This window comes from Salmo trutta, chromosome 18, assembly GCF_901001165.1.
Source record: "Salmo trutta chromosome 18, fSalTru1.1, whole genome shotgun sequence".
Taxonomy (NCBI): domain Eukaryota; kingdom Metazoa; phylum Chordata; class Actinopteri; order Salmoniformes; family Salmonidae; genus Salmo; species Salmo trutta.
In genome coordinates, this window is record NC_042974.1 from 16,950,342 (window position 1) to 16,968,194 (window position 17,853).

Consider the following 17,853-nt stretch of genomic DNA (forward strand, 5'->3'; position numbering starts at 1 on the left):
GTTCCGAATGAACCGGACGACAGTCAGACCTGTTCCGAATGAACCGGACGGCAGTCAGACCTGTTCCGAATGAACCGGACGACAGTCAGACCTGTTCCGAATGAACCGGACGACAGTCAGACCTGTTCCGAATGAACCGGACCACAGTCAGACCTGTTCCGAATGAACCGGACGGCAGTCAGACCTGTTCCGAATGAACCGGACCACAGTCAGACCTGTTCCGAATGAACCGGACGGCAGTCAGACCTTTTCCGAATGAACCGGACGACAGTCAGACCTGTTCCGAATGAACCGGACGACAGTCAGACCTGTTCCGAATGAACCGGACCACAGTCAGACCTGTACCGAATGAACCGGACCACAGTCAGACCTGTTCCGAATGAACCGGACCACAGTCAGACCTGTACCGAATGAACCGGATGACAGTCAGACCTGTACCGAATGAACCGGACCACAGTCTGACCTGTTCCGAATGAACCGGACCACAGTCAGACCTGTACCGAATGAACCGGATGACAGTCAGACCTGTACCGAATGAACCGGACCACAGTCAGACCTGTTCCGAATGAACCGGACGGCAGTCAGACCTGTTCCGAATGAACCGGACCACAGTCAGACCTGTACCGAATGAACCGGATGACAGTCAGACCTGTACCGAATGAACCGGACCACAGTCAGACCTGTTCCGAATCAACCGGACCACAGTCAGACCTGTTCCGAATCAACCGGACCACAGTCAGACCTGTTTCGAAAAGGCCTGTGGAAAAACAGACCCATGCTGATTTGGCCTTAAAAACTGTCTATAACAAATGACTAAAATACTATTAGTTGTGTTTGGATGTGTAGCCTGTGGTTCAAAACTTTATAGCCTATTGTTTTATTGGTTTGTACTTTCCTAAAATAATAATTCTCTACCTCACGGTTCAGCTGCCAGAGATTTGAGCTCTAAATGCATAAGGCCTATATTTCAAAAGTGAATATAAAGGAAGAGGAGCTTAGGCCTAGCCCTAGAGAGACCGAGAGGAAGATAGAGATATGTCGCTGCCATGTTCAATACCGACATGCATTTCTTTATATTTGTCAGATGGGCTACTAGGCCTACTGCTATATAGATAGGCCTATAGGCATTCTGAATGAGGATAATTCGATAATTTTCGATCAGAATTTTTTTTTTAATGATAAGCATTATATTGTTAGATTAACTCTGGTAGGCCTAAAACATTCTTCCTCACCTCAGGTTCAACTGTCAGAGTCAGATGGAGCGCACTGCCTTCATAGGCCTGCAGTAGCTAAGCCTAATAATAGCCACACCGCACCAGACCTTCACAAAAGTTGCTTAACTTCATTAGAGTAATATCAAAAGTATCGTTTAAAGAGAAAATACCAACAGGTTATTATATTGCGGCATTAAATAAAGTTTTGCATCTCACCCTCTTTGGATTTTCCTTTTCCCTGTGTGAGTGGGATTAGCCCTATAGTAGGTCAATTGGTATTCTATTATATTGCATAACACTTGTTTCATCTTTAAAGAATTGGTTTAAACCTTCACAAAGGTTTTGAACAGGCTTTATTGCTGCAATTACCAACAAAGATGAGTGCCTACAGCAATAGGCTAATGCTATTTATTTTATAATAGGCTTACTTTTAACTTATCTTAAACTAAATACAGAGCACAAAATTAAAAAGACAGTTCGAACTTAATTTAGCCAAAGAAAATGTCTCAACAAAATGAAACAAAACACCTTTTTGCATATTTAAATAACTGGTTTAAATAGGCCTAAAATAATAATAATGATATACAATAATAATAATAATGATAAAACAAATGCTAATAAATATGAAAATAAATCAATAAAAGTAAACAAATTGTATCAAACTTGAATAGCGAGTTGTACACATTCCATTTGGCCACTACAATATAAAAACTTGTCCAAGGACATTCCCCTTGTCGGCTTTTTTTCAGTCTTTCTCCTCAAACTTTCGTTTTACTTAAATGAAAAAGGCCTATATCTTCACAATCAGCAGTAGCCTAGGCCAAGGCTCCTTTTACGCACTCTCTCTCTCCTCCAATGCAGACGCATGTGAGGTGAGCAGCCGGAACCAGTTTCAGTTGGACATAAGCTATAGTTTTATTGAGTTGCAATTGGCTGACACAGATAGCAAGCTTGTGCAGTTCTCATCACCTCACACATTAAATTAATAGAGGACGGGTCCAGTCAGGTCCAGTCGGTAAATCAATTTTAATTGCACATACTGGAGACCTGTGACAATTATATCAGACCGGACCCAGATCCGAGACAAAAGTCAGAATTTAGGACCTGAACCTGCTCGTGTCCCAGGTCGGATTATGGAATTTCGGGTCTGTTGGACCTGCAGTGTCTGAAGCTGCCTGGCAGGAAGCAGTGATTATGTAACAATGTGTGAAAGGAAAGAGCCTCAGAGAAGGAAGAGACTAAGATGATCCAGACACTCTCTCAACGGGATGAAACACACACAGAACATTTAGAAATCATATCACATATCACATATGCAATAATACAGTGAAAATATACAGAGGAAAAACACAGCCTGCACATTGTAACATAACAATACCAAATAGATTCAGGGCTCACCTCCAGGATGCTAAAGGTACTCTTGATGAAAGGAGGTGAACATTTTAGTGTAGTTTCGGTACCACAACTAACCTGTGTTTTATTGTGTTGTGAAGGCTTCGTATGGAGCTGGAGACAACGCGTAGTGGCACGTACATCACTCAGGTCTCTAAGGAGACAGTTGTCAAGGACACAGAGCTGCTGGCCCTTCAGGAGAGAGAGAGCAAACTACGGACCGAACTGGATCGGGGAAGGGGGGAGATGGAGAGGTCTGCTTGTGTGTGTGCATGCGTGGGTGTGTGCGTACGACATGCGTTTGTGTTACAACCATAAGCAGTGTGTGCTTGTCCTAGCTTTAAAGGGACATTTATCAACTTCATTTTCATCATCTTCAGCAACCACCCCAACATCAACATATGTGAAAATGGTGCGTTTCTATGTTTTCTAGCAAAGAAGATAGACGAAGATACACTGCATGGCCAAAAGTATGTGGACACCCCTTCAAATTAGTGGATTCAGCTATTTCAGCCACATCCGTTGCTGGCAGGTGTATAAAATCGAGCACACAGCATTGCAATCCCCACAGACAAACATTGGCAGTAGAATGGTGACTTTCAACATAGCACCGTCATCAGATGCCAATTTTCCAAGAAGTCAGTTCGTCAGATTTCTGCCCTGCTAGAGCTGCCCCGGTCAACTGTAAGTGCTGTTACTGTGAAGTGGAAACATCTAGGAGCAGCAACAGCTCAGCCATAAAGTGCAAGGCCACACAAGGTCACAGTACGGGACCAGCGAGTGCTGAAGTGCATAGCGCATAGAAATTGTATGTTCTCGATTGCAACACTCACTACCGAGTTCCATGCTGCAACTGGAAGCAACGTCAGCACTAGAACTGTTCGTCGGGAGCTTCATGAAATGGGTTTCCATGGCCGAGCAGCCGCAAACAAGCCTAAGATCACCATGCGCAAAGCCAAGCTTCGACTGGAGTGGTGTAAAGCTCGCTGCCTTTGGACTCTGGAGCAGTTTAAAAACGTTCTCTGGAGTGATGAATCACGCTTCACCATCTGGCAGTCCAACGGACAAATCTGGGTTTGGCGGATGCCAGGAGAACGCTACCTGCCCGAATGCATAGTGTCAACTGTAAAGTTTAGTGGAGGAGGAATACAGTGCCTTGCAAAAGTATTCACCCCCTTGGCATTTTTCCTATTTTGTTGCATTACAACCTGTAATTTAAATTGATTTTTATTTGGATTTCATATAATGGACATACACAAAATAGTCCAAATTGGTGAAGTGAAATGAAATAAATAACTTGTTTCCAATTTTTTTTTTACAATTTAAAATTGAAAAGCGTGCATATGTATTTGCTATGAAGCCACTAAATAAGATCTTGTGCAACCAATTACCTTCAGAAGTCACATAATTAGTTAAATAAAGTCCACCTGTGTGAAATCTAAGTGTCACATGATCTGTCACATGATCTCAGTATATATATATACACACCTATTCTGAAAGGCCCCAGAGTCTGCAACACCACTAAGCAAGGTGCACCACCAAGCGAGTTGCACCATTAAGACTAAGGAGCGCTCCAAACAGGTCAGGGACAAAGTTGTGGAGAAGTACAGATCAGGGTTGGGTTATAAAAAATATCTGAAACTTTGAACATCCCACGGAGCACCATCCAATATTAAAAAATGTAAAGAATATGGCACCACAACAAACCTGCCGAGAGAGGGCCACCAACCAAAATTCACGGAGCTGCAAAGCTCCACAGTGGCGATTGGAGTATCTATCCATAGGACCACTTTAAGCCGCACACTCCACAGAGCTGGGCTTTACAAAGAGTAGCCAGAAAAAAAGGTCTCATCTGACCAAGGTGCTCTGGTCAGATGAGACTAAAATTGAGCATCAAGGAAAACACTATGTCTGGCGCAAAACCCAACACCTCTCATCACCCCGAGTACCATCCCCGCAGTGAAGCATGGTGGTGGCAGCATCATGCTGTGGGGATATTTTTCATCAGCAGGGACTGGGAAACTGGTCAGAATTGAAGGAATGATGGATGGTGCTAAATAAAGGGAAATTCTTGAGGGAAACCTGTTTCAGTCTTCCAGAGATTTGAGACTGGGACAGAGGTTCACCTTCCTTCTGTCACGACTCCTACCGAAGGTGGCTCCCCCTCCTGTTCGGGTGTCGCTCGGCGGTCGTCGTCACCGGCCTACTAGCTGCCACTGATTCCTTTTTCTTTTCCCCCCTTTTCGTTATTAGGTGCACCTGTTTGTAGTTGGGCAAAATTGTCTGTATGGACCTCGCTTTGTGCACGGGCGTCCCTCACGACGCCAGGACAGCGGAGTCAATCACCACCTTCCGGAGACACCTGAAACCCAACCTCTTTAAGGAATACCTGGGATAGGATAAAGTAATCCTTCTAACCCCCCCCCCCCCAAAGATTTAGATGCACTATTGTAAAGTGGTTGTTCCACTGGATATCATAAGGTGAATGCACCAATTTGTAAGTCGCTCTGGATAAGAGCGTCTGGTAAATGACTTAAATGTAAATGTCTGGGGCTGTTTTTCATGTTTCGGGCTAGGTCCTTTAATTCCAGTGAAGGGGAATCTTAATGCTACAGCATTGGGCTCCGGAGCGGTCTAAAGCACTGCATCTCAGTGCTAGAGGCGTCACTGCAGACCCTGGTTCGATTCCAGGCTGTACCACAACCGGCCGTGATTGTGAGTCCTATAGGGCGGCGCACAATTGCCCCAGCGTCATCATTGTAAATAAGAATTTGTTCTTAACTGACTTGCCTAGTTAAATAAAGGTTAAATAAAATAAATAAACAATGACATTCTAGACGATACTGTGCTTCCAACTTTGTGGCAACAGTTTTGGGAAGGCCCTTTCCTGTTTCAGCATGACAATGCGCCCGTCCACAAAGCGAGGTCCATACAGAAATTATTTGTCGAGATCGGTGTGGAATAACTTGACTGGCCTGCACAGAGCCCTGACCTCAACCCAGTCTACCACTTTTGGGATTAATTGGAACGCCAACTAATCACTCAACATCAGTGCCCGACCTCACTAATGCTTTTGTGGCTGAATGGAAGCAAGTCTCCGCAGCAATATTCCAACATCTAGTGGAAAGCCTCCCAGAAGAGTGGAGGCTGTTATAGCAGCAAAGGGGGGGAACAACTCCGTCTTAATCCCCATGATTTTGGAATGAGATGTTCGATGAGCAGGTGTCCACATACTTTTGGCCATATATTGTAAGTGTTTCCAATTAAATCGTCAACCAGTTAGTAGACAATTAGTAGGCTATGCCTACACATAATTAGTTAAAATCACACAATGCACACTGATGATGTCATTTCACACAAACATATGTTGATTTTTGGGTGGTGCTGTAGAATATGAAGTTGAAACATTTTTGAATTTCCCTTTAACTTGTGTGTGTTTGCATGTGTGTGTGTCCATGTGTGTGTGTCCGTGTGTATGTGTGTGTGTGAATCCCAGGTACAAGCAGCAGCTATGTGTGGGTGTGGCGTGAGAGAAGGTTCTGGAGCAGAGGAGAATCCAGAGACGCTGTGAAGACAACAAGGCTGAACACTAACTGCACAGTGAGGGGTTAATACCGGGACTGACACAGGCCAGAGACCAGGTGAGTCTCCTACAGCTAGTCTGGTTCATACACCTATAGACACCTAACTAGATCACAACCTGCAGGGTCTGACACTAATTACATTGGTAACAGCCTTCCCTGTGGCTCAGTTGTTAGAGCATGGTGTTTGCAATGCCAGCATGGTGTGTGCAACGCCAGGGTTGTGGGTTCGATTCCCACGGGGAGCCAGTACAAAAAAAGAAATGTATTAAATGTATGCACTCACTACTGTAAGTCGCTCTGGATAAGAGCGTCTGCTAAATGACTAAAATGTAAATGTAACCAGTTTATAATAGCAAGAAGGCACCTTGTGGATTTGTGGTACATGGCCACTATACCAAGGCTAAGGGCTGTACCCAGGCACATTCCGTTGTGCGTAAGAACAACACTCAGCCGTGGTGTATTGGCCATATACCACACCCCCTTGTGCCTTATTGCATAATTATAGTGACACTAAAGCTGAATTCAATCAGTTGATTAGTGATACACCAATTTTCCTGTTGTCCTCAGGCTAGTGCGGAGCTGAGAGAGAAGGAGATAGAACTACAGGACATGGTTACGGCACAATGTTACCATGGAGAGAGACCAGGCCCTGGGTCGGCCACTCAGAGAACAGTTGAAAGACCAGCTAAAACACAGGGGAGGGATGTCGTCCAATCATGTTAGAGCTTGAAATACTTGTCACAGAGTGAAAGGTGATAGTGATGGGTTACAGTAACATGACAGGCCTGTTATGAGAGAGAGAGAGAGAGAGAGAGAGAGAGAGAGAGAGAGAGAGAGAGAGAGAGAGAGAGAGAGAGAGAGAGAGAGAGAGAGAGGATGTTAAGGGACAGTCGTACCCAGATGTCCTACTGTGCATCTGTTTCTGTGTGTAAGAGATATGTCTAGTATTACTAACCCCTTCACCCCAGAAACGAGTGTTGTTACAACAGTTCTACGAAGACGAGAGATTCGGAGTGTTGCAATGTCATTTTTCGGCACAAATAATATGTAATACGCTCCGGCATTTGCCATACTTTTCTGTTACCTGAAAATGTAGACACGCCATATCATTCCTTCCACAGCCGTGGGGGCAGTGTTGTCTCTTGGTTCCTCTGTCTGATCTTTAGGCTATTCATCAAAGTAGATAACCAGGCTGCCAGCTAGCTACTATTAGCAAGGGAAGGTGCCTCTTCCTTGTTTTCACAAAATGAAAAGATGCATGCACGTAGATCAACGAAGTGAAACTTGTAGTAACCTTAACCCTCGAGTGATGTTACCACAGCTATTCTAAAGAACAGCAGGAGCCCCAAACGTGTCCTGGATAGTGAGAGAAAGGGAGTAGGGTGATAGGCGGATGCATGGGGAGGAGGAGGGGAGTTTGGGTGTGAGAGCTGAATTTTTTTCAGGGACCTTAGCTAGACCAGGTCATGACTGAAATGATATCCCCTCGCCCCTGTATCCAGGCTGGCCATTAATCTTGAGCATGTAAAGGTCTTTAAATAGTTCAACCAGTGATGCCCACTGACAGACCAGAATGCACCCTCTCTCTCACACATTCTGACTGATCATATACCACACCAACAGACTACAGCCACCCTTACTCTTTCACATTTTTTTACCTTTATTTTAAATAGGCAAGTCAGTTAAGAACAAATTCTTATTTACAATGACGGCCTAGGAACAGTTCTGCCTTCAGGGGCAGAACAACAGATTTTTACCTTGTAAGCTCGGTATTCGATTTAGCAACCTTTCGGTTACTGGCCCAATGCTCTAATCACTAGGCTACCTGCCGCACCCGAGCTAACAGACAACAGCCAGGGCGAAGAGACAGAAGAGGCTGTTAGCAGGCGAAGAGAACAGAAATACAGTGGTTCATTAGATCAGTCTTAAACTTTGCACATACACTGCTGCCATCTAGTGGCCAAAATCTAAATTGCGCCTAAACTGGAATAATATATTATGGCTTCACTCTTGCATTTCAAAGAGTTTTTTTCTTTGTATTATCTTTTATCAGATCTAATGTGTTTCTCCTACATTAATTTCACATTTTCACAAACTTCAAAGTGTTTCCTTTCAAATGGTATCAAGAATATGCATATCCTTGCTTCAGGTCCTGAGCTACAGGCAGTTAGATTTGGGTATGTCATTTTAGGCGAAAACTGAAAAAAAGTGTCCGATCCTTAAGAGGGTTTAACACCACTTCTATTACCACAGCATGTGGCTGTTGACACCACCTCTATTACCACAGCATGTGGCTGTTGACACCACCTCTATTACCACAGCATGTGGCTGTTGACACCACCTCTATTACCACAGCATGTGGCTGTTGACACCACCTCTATTACCACAGCATGTGGCTGTTGACACCACCTCTATTACCACAGCATGTGGCTGTTGACACCACCTCTATTACCACAGCATGTGGCTGTTGACACCACCTCTATTACCACAGCATGTGGCTGTTGACACCACCTCTATTACCACAGCATGCGGCTGTTGACACCACCTCTATTACCACAGCATGAGGCTGTTGACACCACCTCTATTACCACAGCATGCGGCTGTTGACACCACCTCTATTACCACAGCATGCGGCTGTTGACACCACCTCTATTACCACAGCATGTGGCTGTTGACACCACCACTATTACCACAGCATGTGGCTGTTGACACCACCTCTATTACCACAGCATGTGGCTGTTGACACCACCTCTATTACCACAGCATGTGGCTGTTGACACCACCTCTATTACCACAGCATGTGGCTGTTGACACCACCTCTATTACCACAGCATGTGACTGTTGACACCACCTCTATTACCACAGCATGTGGCTGTTGACACCACCTCTATTACCACAGCATGTGGCTGTTGACACCACCTCTATTACCACAGCATGTGGCTGTTGATACGGGACTCTATTTGATTTATCACTAATGTTATACAGTTTATATGGGTGTATACACCACTTTTCCTCCGACTCCTGACTCCTGGCCTGGTGCTACTGAGCTTCCTGGTCTGAAGTTCACAAGCTTAATCTGATACTAGGCCCTCTCATCTTATCCTATTCTTCCTCTTCTTCAAAAGGGCCCTATTTCAGGATGCTCTCCACATGTAGTACCCTGCTTTTGACCTCAGAAAACTGAGTTTCACTGATTTCTTTCATTCAGTAGTTTCACTATTCTATCAGTCAATACTTTCACTGTTCTCCATTCAACAGTTTATTATTCCTGTTTTCAATAGTTCTACTGTTCTGTTTTCCATTCTTCGTTGAAGCTACTTGGCTCGACTTTCGGAATGGCGACTGGCTGAAGTGGACCAGGGCTCCACGCTGATCTTATTTACAAGGAGCACATTGGAGCAAGTTTAAAAATGTAGGTGCACACAAAGAAATTTAGGAGCACAATGAAAAATATATGAGGTAATAAAGTTAGAATCATACATTTTTCTAGGCGCACTGGTGCTCCTAAAATAACATTCTTGGTTGCACAGCAAAATATTTAGGCACATATGCAAGTAAAATGGAGACACTATAGAGCCCTGCAGGATGTGGGGAGAAGCAAATATGCTATTAAATAATAATTTTACTGCACATTACAGATTCACTAAGTGAAAGGTAGATACTAAATGATGTCTGGCAAACATAAAGAAACCGGGAACTTTAACAGTCAACTCCCCACAAAACTAGTTAACTATGGCGGCAGTGACTAGCCTCAGCCAAGACCACTTCCTCTCTGGTAGCTGAATTGGAGGAGAACCGTGCTGCCCTCTCAGCTGAGATGGCAACCTGGCTAACAATGTCCCTCTCACCCATATAATCATCCCTGGATGTGGTCCGACTGACAGTGGAGTTCCTTGGCTTTCTTCAATCCCCAGATTCTACTCTTGATTCTCAATATATTCCATTTAGCAGATGCTTTTATCCCCAAAGCTAATTCTCACATTCCGCACACACACACACACACACTTCAGTGTTCTCTACCCTTCTGATGCCCCTCTGTTCCTAGAGGGGCTCTGGTCCCGTCCACAGACTTTTTTAAGTGGTGCCCTTTCCTTCAGCATCCCAAGTGGTCTGATGCCCTTTCATATTGGCTGACCAACATGCCTGTCTCTGTTGCCTCTATGGCACTTACCCTGCACCCTCAGCAAGGCTTTAATGCCAAAATGTGTTGGGTTTGAACTTGAACTTTCATTTTGTTCCCAAGAGTGGCTATCCTTCGTCAGCCTATGGGACCTAGATATCAAAGGGTATTGGTCACATGCTTTGTAAACAACAGGTGTACACTAACAGTGAAATGCTGACTTACGGCTCCTTGACCAACAATGCAGAGTTAAAGATAAAGATATATATATATAAAGAAGTAGTGGCACGAGGAATAAATGCACAGTGAATAACGAATAATAATAATGACTAAAAATAACATGGCTATATCTTGATTAGACAATTAATCAACCCCCAATACTATGTAGAAACATATTTGGCAGCGATTTAAAGCTGTGAGTCTTTCTGGGTTAGTCTCTAATAGCTTTGCAAACCTGGATTGTACAATATTTGCCCATTATTCTTTAAAATATTATTCAAGCTCTGTCGAGTTGGTTGTTGATCATTGCTAGACAGCCATTTTCAAGTCTTGCCATAGATTATCAAGCTGATTTAAGTCAAAACTTTAACTACTCAGGAACATTCAATGTCGTCTTGGTAAGCAACTCCAGTGTAGATTTGGCCTTGTGTTCTAGGTTATTGTCCTGCTGAAATATTGTATTTTCAGCTGTTTGAAGCTGGTGTACAAAACCGAACATAAAAGACACAAGAATGTAACTTAAGAACAGGAAGCATAGAAATTGCACACATAGAACAGCTTTAAATGGTTGAGCATTTTGCCATGTCCTTTTGGTCTGTTTTGCCCTGTAGTCGCTGATCGTTTGGAAGCTTTTGTTAAGACCTCTGTACGTGTAGGTGATATAAAACACCAAATATTCATTACTATGCTGTAATGTGTAGACACTTAACCTAGTAGCCTGCCTGCTTACACCAATCCCTTGTAATTACAATAAAATAATGTGAAATACAAACCCCTCCCCTCAATGAATTTTGTTAATCCATTCATCCATTACACTCATCCATTACATTCATTCATTCATCCATTACATTCATTCATTCATCCATTACATTCATCCATTAGTCCATTACATTCATCCATTACATTCATTCATTTACTTTTTTACAGTATCCTGCAGTCAATTTTACGGTATTGTACTGTGTGTCATGACACAGTACTTGCTTTGATACCATATTTATATTACAGTAGGTGTACCGTAATATGAAAAACAGAATTTTACTTCCCACCGAGCTGCCTGTAAGTTACTGTCAAATTCATGGCAATCCCTTTGCAGTGTAACCTTAAACATCAACATTATGAAACAGTATCTTACCGATTCCTACCGACGGTGTATATGGAGGGTCTGAAACTGGACACCCTATTGTCCTAGGGCCTAAGGTCAGGTGTTTATGGCTTCCTGAAAAGGTCGCTACCCCAAGTTGAATTTTGAACAGGCAGAAACTCAGTATCGGTTTTCACTCAGCCGGTCGTATTGTTTGTCAAAGTGATATACTTTATTTGGGTGTTTTCTAAAGAGCACTTTCCATTTTAGAACGAATACTTAGAACCATCAACCATAATATACAGCAGTGGTTCCCAAATTGTGGCACGCAAGGGACCGCCCCCCCCCAAAAAAATAATACAAAATAATATATATATATATATATATAGTTACCAGTCAAAAGTTGACACACCTACTCATTCAAGGGTTTTTCTTTATTTTGACTATTTTCTACATTGTAGAATAATAGTGAAGACATCAAACTATGAAATAACACATATGGAATCATGCAGTAACCAAAAAAGTGTTAAAAAAATCATAATATATTTTATATTTCAGATTCTTCAAAATTGCCACCCTTTGCCTTGATGACAGCTTTGCACTCTTGGAATTCTCTCAACCAGCTTAATGAGGAATGCTTTTCCAACAGTCTTGAAGGAGTTCCCACATATGTTACTCTGGACCCTGATCTCTCTTTTGACGAACATATCAAAAATATTTCAAGGACAGCTTTTTCCATCTTCGTAACATTGCAAAAACCTCAAACTTTCTGTCAAAAATTGATGCAGAAAAATGTATCCATGCTTTTGTCACTTCTAGATTAGACTACTGCAATGTTCTACTTTCCGGCTACCCGGATAAAGCACCAAATAAACTTCAGTTAGTGCTAAACACGGCTGCTAGAATCTTGACTAGAACCCAAAAATGTTATCATATTACTCCAGTGCTAGCCTCTCTACACTGGCTTCCTGTTAAGGCTAGGGCTGATTTCAAGGTTTTACCGCTAACCTACAAAGCATTACATGGGCTTGCGCCTACCTATCTTTCCGATTTGGTCCCGTCGTACATACCTACACGTACGCTACGGTCACAAGATGCAGGCCTCCTTACTGTCCCTAGAATTTTAAAGCAAACAGCCGGAGGCAGGGCTTTCTCCTATAGAGCTCAATTTTTATGGAATAGTCTGCCTATCCATGTGAGAGACGAAGACTCTGTCTTGACCTTTAAGTCTTTATTGAAGACTCATCTCTTCAGTAGGTCCTATGATTGAGTGTAGTCTGGCCCAGGGGTGTGAAGGTGAACGGAAAGGCTGGAGCAACGAACCCCCCTTGCTGTCTCTGCCTGGCCGGTTCCCCTCTCTCCACTGGGATTCTCTGCCTCTAACCCTATTATGGGGGCTGAGTCACTGGCTTACTGGTGCTCTTCCATGCTGTCCCTAGGAGGGGTGCATCACTTGAGTGGGTTGAGTCACTGATGTGATCTTCCTGTCCGGGTTGGCACCCCCCTTGGGTTCGTGCCGTGGGGGAGGTCTTTGTGGGCTATACTCGGCCTTGTCTCAGGGTAATAGGTTGGTGGTTGGAGATATCCCTCTAGTGGTGTGGGGGCTGTGCCTTGGCAAAGTGGGTGGGGTTATATCCTGCCTGTTTGGACCTGTCCGGGTGTATCGTCGGACGGGGCCACAGTTTCTCCTGACCCCTCCTGTCTCAGCCTCCAGTATTTATGCTGCAATATTTTATGTATCGGGGGGCTAGGGTCAGTCTTTTTATATCTGGAGTATTTCTCATGTCTTATCCGGTGTCCTGTGTGAGTTTAAGTATGCTCCCTCTAATTCTATCTCTTTTTCTCTCTCTCTTTCTTCTCTCGGAGGACCTGAGCCCTAGGACCATGCCTCAGGACTACCTGGCCTAGAGCTAGTTAGAGACAGCAGGTGCGGTAGAGAGAGAGTCCAAAACAGCAGGTCCGGGACAAGGTAGCACGTCCAGTGAACAGGTCAGGGTTCCATAGGCGCAGGCAGAACAATTGAAACTGGATTTTCAACTGTTCTGCCTGATGCTATGGAACCCTGACCTGATCACTGGACGTGCTATCTTGTCCCGGACCTGCTGTTTTGGACTCTCTCTCTACCGCACCTGCTGTCTCTAACTATCTCTAGCTTTATAAATACATTTGATTGATTGATATGCTGAGCACTTGTTGGCTGCTTTTCCTTCACTCTGCGGCCCAACTCATCCCAAGCCAGCTCAACTGGGTTGAGGTCAGGTGATTGTGGAGGCCAGGTCATGATGCACACTCCATCACTCTCCTTCTTGGTAAAATAGCCCTTACAACAGTGTGGAGGTGTGTTGGGTCATTGTCCTGTTGAAAAACAAATTATAGTCCCACCAAGCGCAAACCAGATGGGATTGCGTATCGCTGCAGAATGCTGTGTAAGCCATGCTGGTTAAGTGTGCCTTGAATTCTAAATAATTAACCGACAGTGTCACCAGCAAAGCACCCCCACACCATCACACCTCCTCCTCCATCCCAACGTTGCTAGATCGACGTTGGGAACCACACATGCGGGGATCATCTGTTCACCTACTATGCGTCTCACAAAGACATGGCAGTTTGAACCAAAAATCTCAAATTTGGACTCATCAGACCAAAGGACAGATTTCCACCAGTCTAATGTCCATTGCTCGTGTTTCTTGGCCTTAGCAAGTCTCTTCTTCTAATTTGTGTCCTTTAGTAGTCGTTTCTTTGCAGCAATTCGACCATGAAGGCCTGATTCACGCAGTCTCCTCTGAATAGTTGATGTGTCTGTTACTCAAAGCATTTATTTGGGCTGCAATCTGAGGTGCAGTTAACTCTAATGAACTTATCCTCTGCAGCAGAGGTAACTCTGGGTCTTCCTTTCCTGTGGCGATCCTCATGAGTGCCAGTTTCATCATAGCGCTTGATGGTTTTTGCGACTGCCCTTGAAGAAACTTTCAAAGTTCTTGACATTTTCCGCATTGACTGACTTTCATGTCTTAAAGTAATTTCTTGACCTTTATGTCTTAAAGTAACGCTCCAGCAGGGGCCGGGGCGGCAGGTAGCCTAGTGTTTAGAGCGTTGGGTCAGTAACCGAAAGTGTTGCTAGATCGAATCCCCGAGCTGACAAGGTAAAAATCTGTTGTTCTGCCCCTGAACAAGGCAGTTAACCCACTGCTCCTAGGCCGTCATTGTAAATAAGAATTTGTTCTTAACTGACTTGCCTAGTTAAATAAAGGTAAAACATATATAAAAAATGATTGACTGTTGTTTCTCTTTGCTTATTTGAGCTGTTCTTGCCATAATATGGACTTGGTCTTTTACCAAATAGGGCTATTTTCTGTATACCACCCCTACCTTGTCACAACACAACTGATTGGCTCAAATGCACAAATTAACTTTTAACAAGGCACACCTGTTAATTGACATGCATTCCAGATGACTACCTCATGAAGCTGGTTGAGAGAATGGCATGAGTGTGCAAAGCTCTCATCAAGGCAAAGGGTGGCTACTTTGAAGAATCTCAAATATAAAATCTATTTTGATTTGTTTAACACTTTTTCGGTTACTACATGATTCCATATGTGTTATTTCATAGTTTGGATGTCTTCACTATTAGAAAATAGTGCAAATAAAGAAAAACCCTTGAATGACTAGGTGTGTACAAACTTTTGACTGGCACTGTATATACAGTGAATTTTGAAAGTATTCAGACCCTTCCCATTTTCCACATTTTGTTATGTTACAGCCTTATTCTAATAATAATATATATATGCGTCAGTGAGCAGTTTCAACCAATGCCCACTCGATGGGGGGTAAGGAACTGATTGTAGTTGATGAGTGATGGCGGCCATTGGCGGGCAAACAATTTTATATATATACAGTTGAAGTCGGAAGTTTACATACAGTCATGGCCAAATGTTTTGAGAATGACACAAATATTAATTTCCACAAAGTTTGCTGCTTCAGTGTCTTTAAATATTTTTGTCAGATGTTACTATGGAATACTAAAGTATAATTACAAGCATTTCATAAGTGTCAAAGGCTTTTATTGACAATTACATGAAGTTGATGCAGAGTCAATATTTGCAGTGGTGACCCTTCTTTTTCAAGACCTCTGCAATCTGCCCTGGCATGCTGTCAATTAACTTCTGGGCCACATCCTGACTGATGGCAGCCCATTCTTGCATAATCAATGCTTGGAGTTTGTCAGAATTTGTGGGTTTTTGTTTGTTCGCCCGCCTCTTGAGGACTGACCACAATATCTCAATGGGGTTAAGGTCTGCGGAGTTTCCTGGCCATGGACCCAAAATATCAATGTTTTGTTCCCCGAGCAATTTAGTTATCATTTTTGCCTTATGGCAAGGTGCTCCATCATGTTGGAAAAGGCATTGTTCGTCACCGAACTGTTCCTGGATGGTTGGGAGAAGTTGCTCTCGGAGAATGTGTTGGTACCATTCTTTATTCATGGCTGTGTTCTTAGGCAAAATTTTGAGAGAGCCCACTCCTTTGGCTGAGAAGCAACCCCAATCATGAATGGTCTCAGGATGCTTTACTGTTGGCATGACACAGAACTGATGGTAGCGCTCACCTTGTCTTCTCCGGACAAGCTTTTTTCAGGATGCCCCAAACAATCGGAATATCAGTCTGTTCCTGATGTTTTTCCTGGAGAGAAGTGGCTTCTTTGCTGCCTTTCTTGACACCAGGCCATCCTCCAAAAGTCTTCGCCTCACTGTGCGTGCAGATGCACTCACACCTGCCTGCTGCCATTCCTGAGTAAGCTCTGTACTGGTGGTGCCCTGATCCCGCAGCTGAATCAACTTTAGGAGACGGTCCTGGCGCTTGCTGGACTTTCTTGGGCGCCCCGAAGCCTTCTTCACAACAATTGAACTGCCCTCCTTGAAGTTCTTGATGATCCGATAAATGGTTGATTTAGGTGCAATCTTACTGGCAGCAATATCTTTGCCTGTGAAGCCCTTTTTGTGCAAAGCAATGATGACGGCACGTGTTTCCTTGCAAGTAACCATGGTTGACAGAGGAAGAACAATGGTTCCAATCACCACCCTCCTTTTGAAGCTTCCAGTCTGTTATTCAAACTCAATCAGCATGACAGAGTGATCTCCAGCCTTGTACTCGTCAACACTCAAACCTGTGTTAACGAGAGAATCACTGACATGATGTCACCTGGTCTTTTTGTGGCAGGGCTGAAATGCAGTGGAAATGTTTTTTGGGGGATTCAGGTCATTTGCATGGCAAAGAGGGACTTTACAATTAATTGCAATTCATCTGATCACTCTTCATAACATTCTGGAGAATATGCAAATTGCCATCATACAAACTGAAGCAGCAGACTTAGTGAAATTTAATATAATTCTCAAAACTTTTGGCCACGACTGTACACTTAGGTTGGAGTCATTAAAACTAGTTTTTCAACCACTCCACACATTTCTTGTTAACAAACTATAGTTTTGGCAAGTCGGTTAGGACATCTACTTTGAGCATGACACAAGTCATTTTTCCAACAATTGTTTACAGACAGATTATTTCACTTATAATTCCCTGAATCACAATTCCAGTGGGTCAGAAGTTTACATACACTAAGTTGACTGTGCCTTTAAACTGCTTGGAAATATCATGGCTTTAGAAGCTTCTGATAGGCTAAATTACATCATTTGAGTCAATTGGAGGTGTACCTGTGGATGTCTTTCAAGGCCTACCTTCAAACTCAGTGCCTCTTTGCTTCACATCACAGGAAAATCAAAAGAAATCAGCCAAGACCTCAGAAAAAAATTGTAGACCTCCACAAGTCTGGTTCATCATTGGAACAATTTCCAAATGCCTGAAAGTACCACGTTCATCTGTACAAACAATAGTTGGCAAGTATTAAAACCATGGGACCACGCAGCCGTCATACTGCTCAGAAAGGAGACCCGTTCTGTACTTTGGTGTGAAAAGTGCAAATCAATCCCAGAACAACAGCAAATGACCTTGTGAAGATGCTGGAGGAAACAGGTACAAAAGTATCTATATCCACAGTATAACGAGTCCTATATTGACATAACCTGAAAGGCCGCTCAGCAAGGAAGAAGCCACTGCTCCAAAACCGCCATAAAAAAGCCAGGTTTGCAACTGCACATGGAGACAAAGATCGTACTTTTTGGAGAAATGTCCTCTGGTCTGATGAAACAAAAACAGAACTGTTTGGCCATAATGACCATCGTTATGTTTGGA

General features: G+C 43.4%; 1 protein-coding gene across 3 annotated transcripts in view; it reads right to left on the minus strand.

Annotated features, from left to right (window-relative positions):
* The window catches only part of LOC115152887 (monocarboxylate transporter 4), a 79,689-nt gene that overhangs the window by 42,917 nt on the left and 18,919 nt on the right, over positions 1–17,853 (minus strand). Inside the window, exon 1 of one of the 3 annotated variants that reach the window (XM_029697794.1) lies at positions 2,685–2,847. The exons of the other annotated variants lie outside the window; for them this stretch is intronic. The gene's annotated coding sequence lies outside the window, so the exon portion shown is untranslated. Of the gene's footprint in view, positions 1–2,684; positions 2,848–17,853 lie in introns of those variants that run through there. 3 annotated transcript variants of the gene reach the window in all.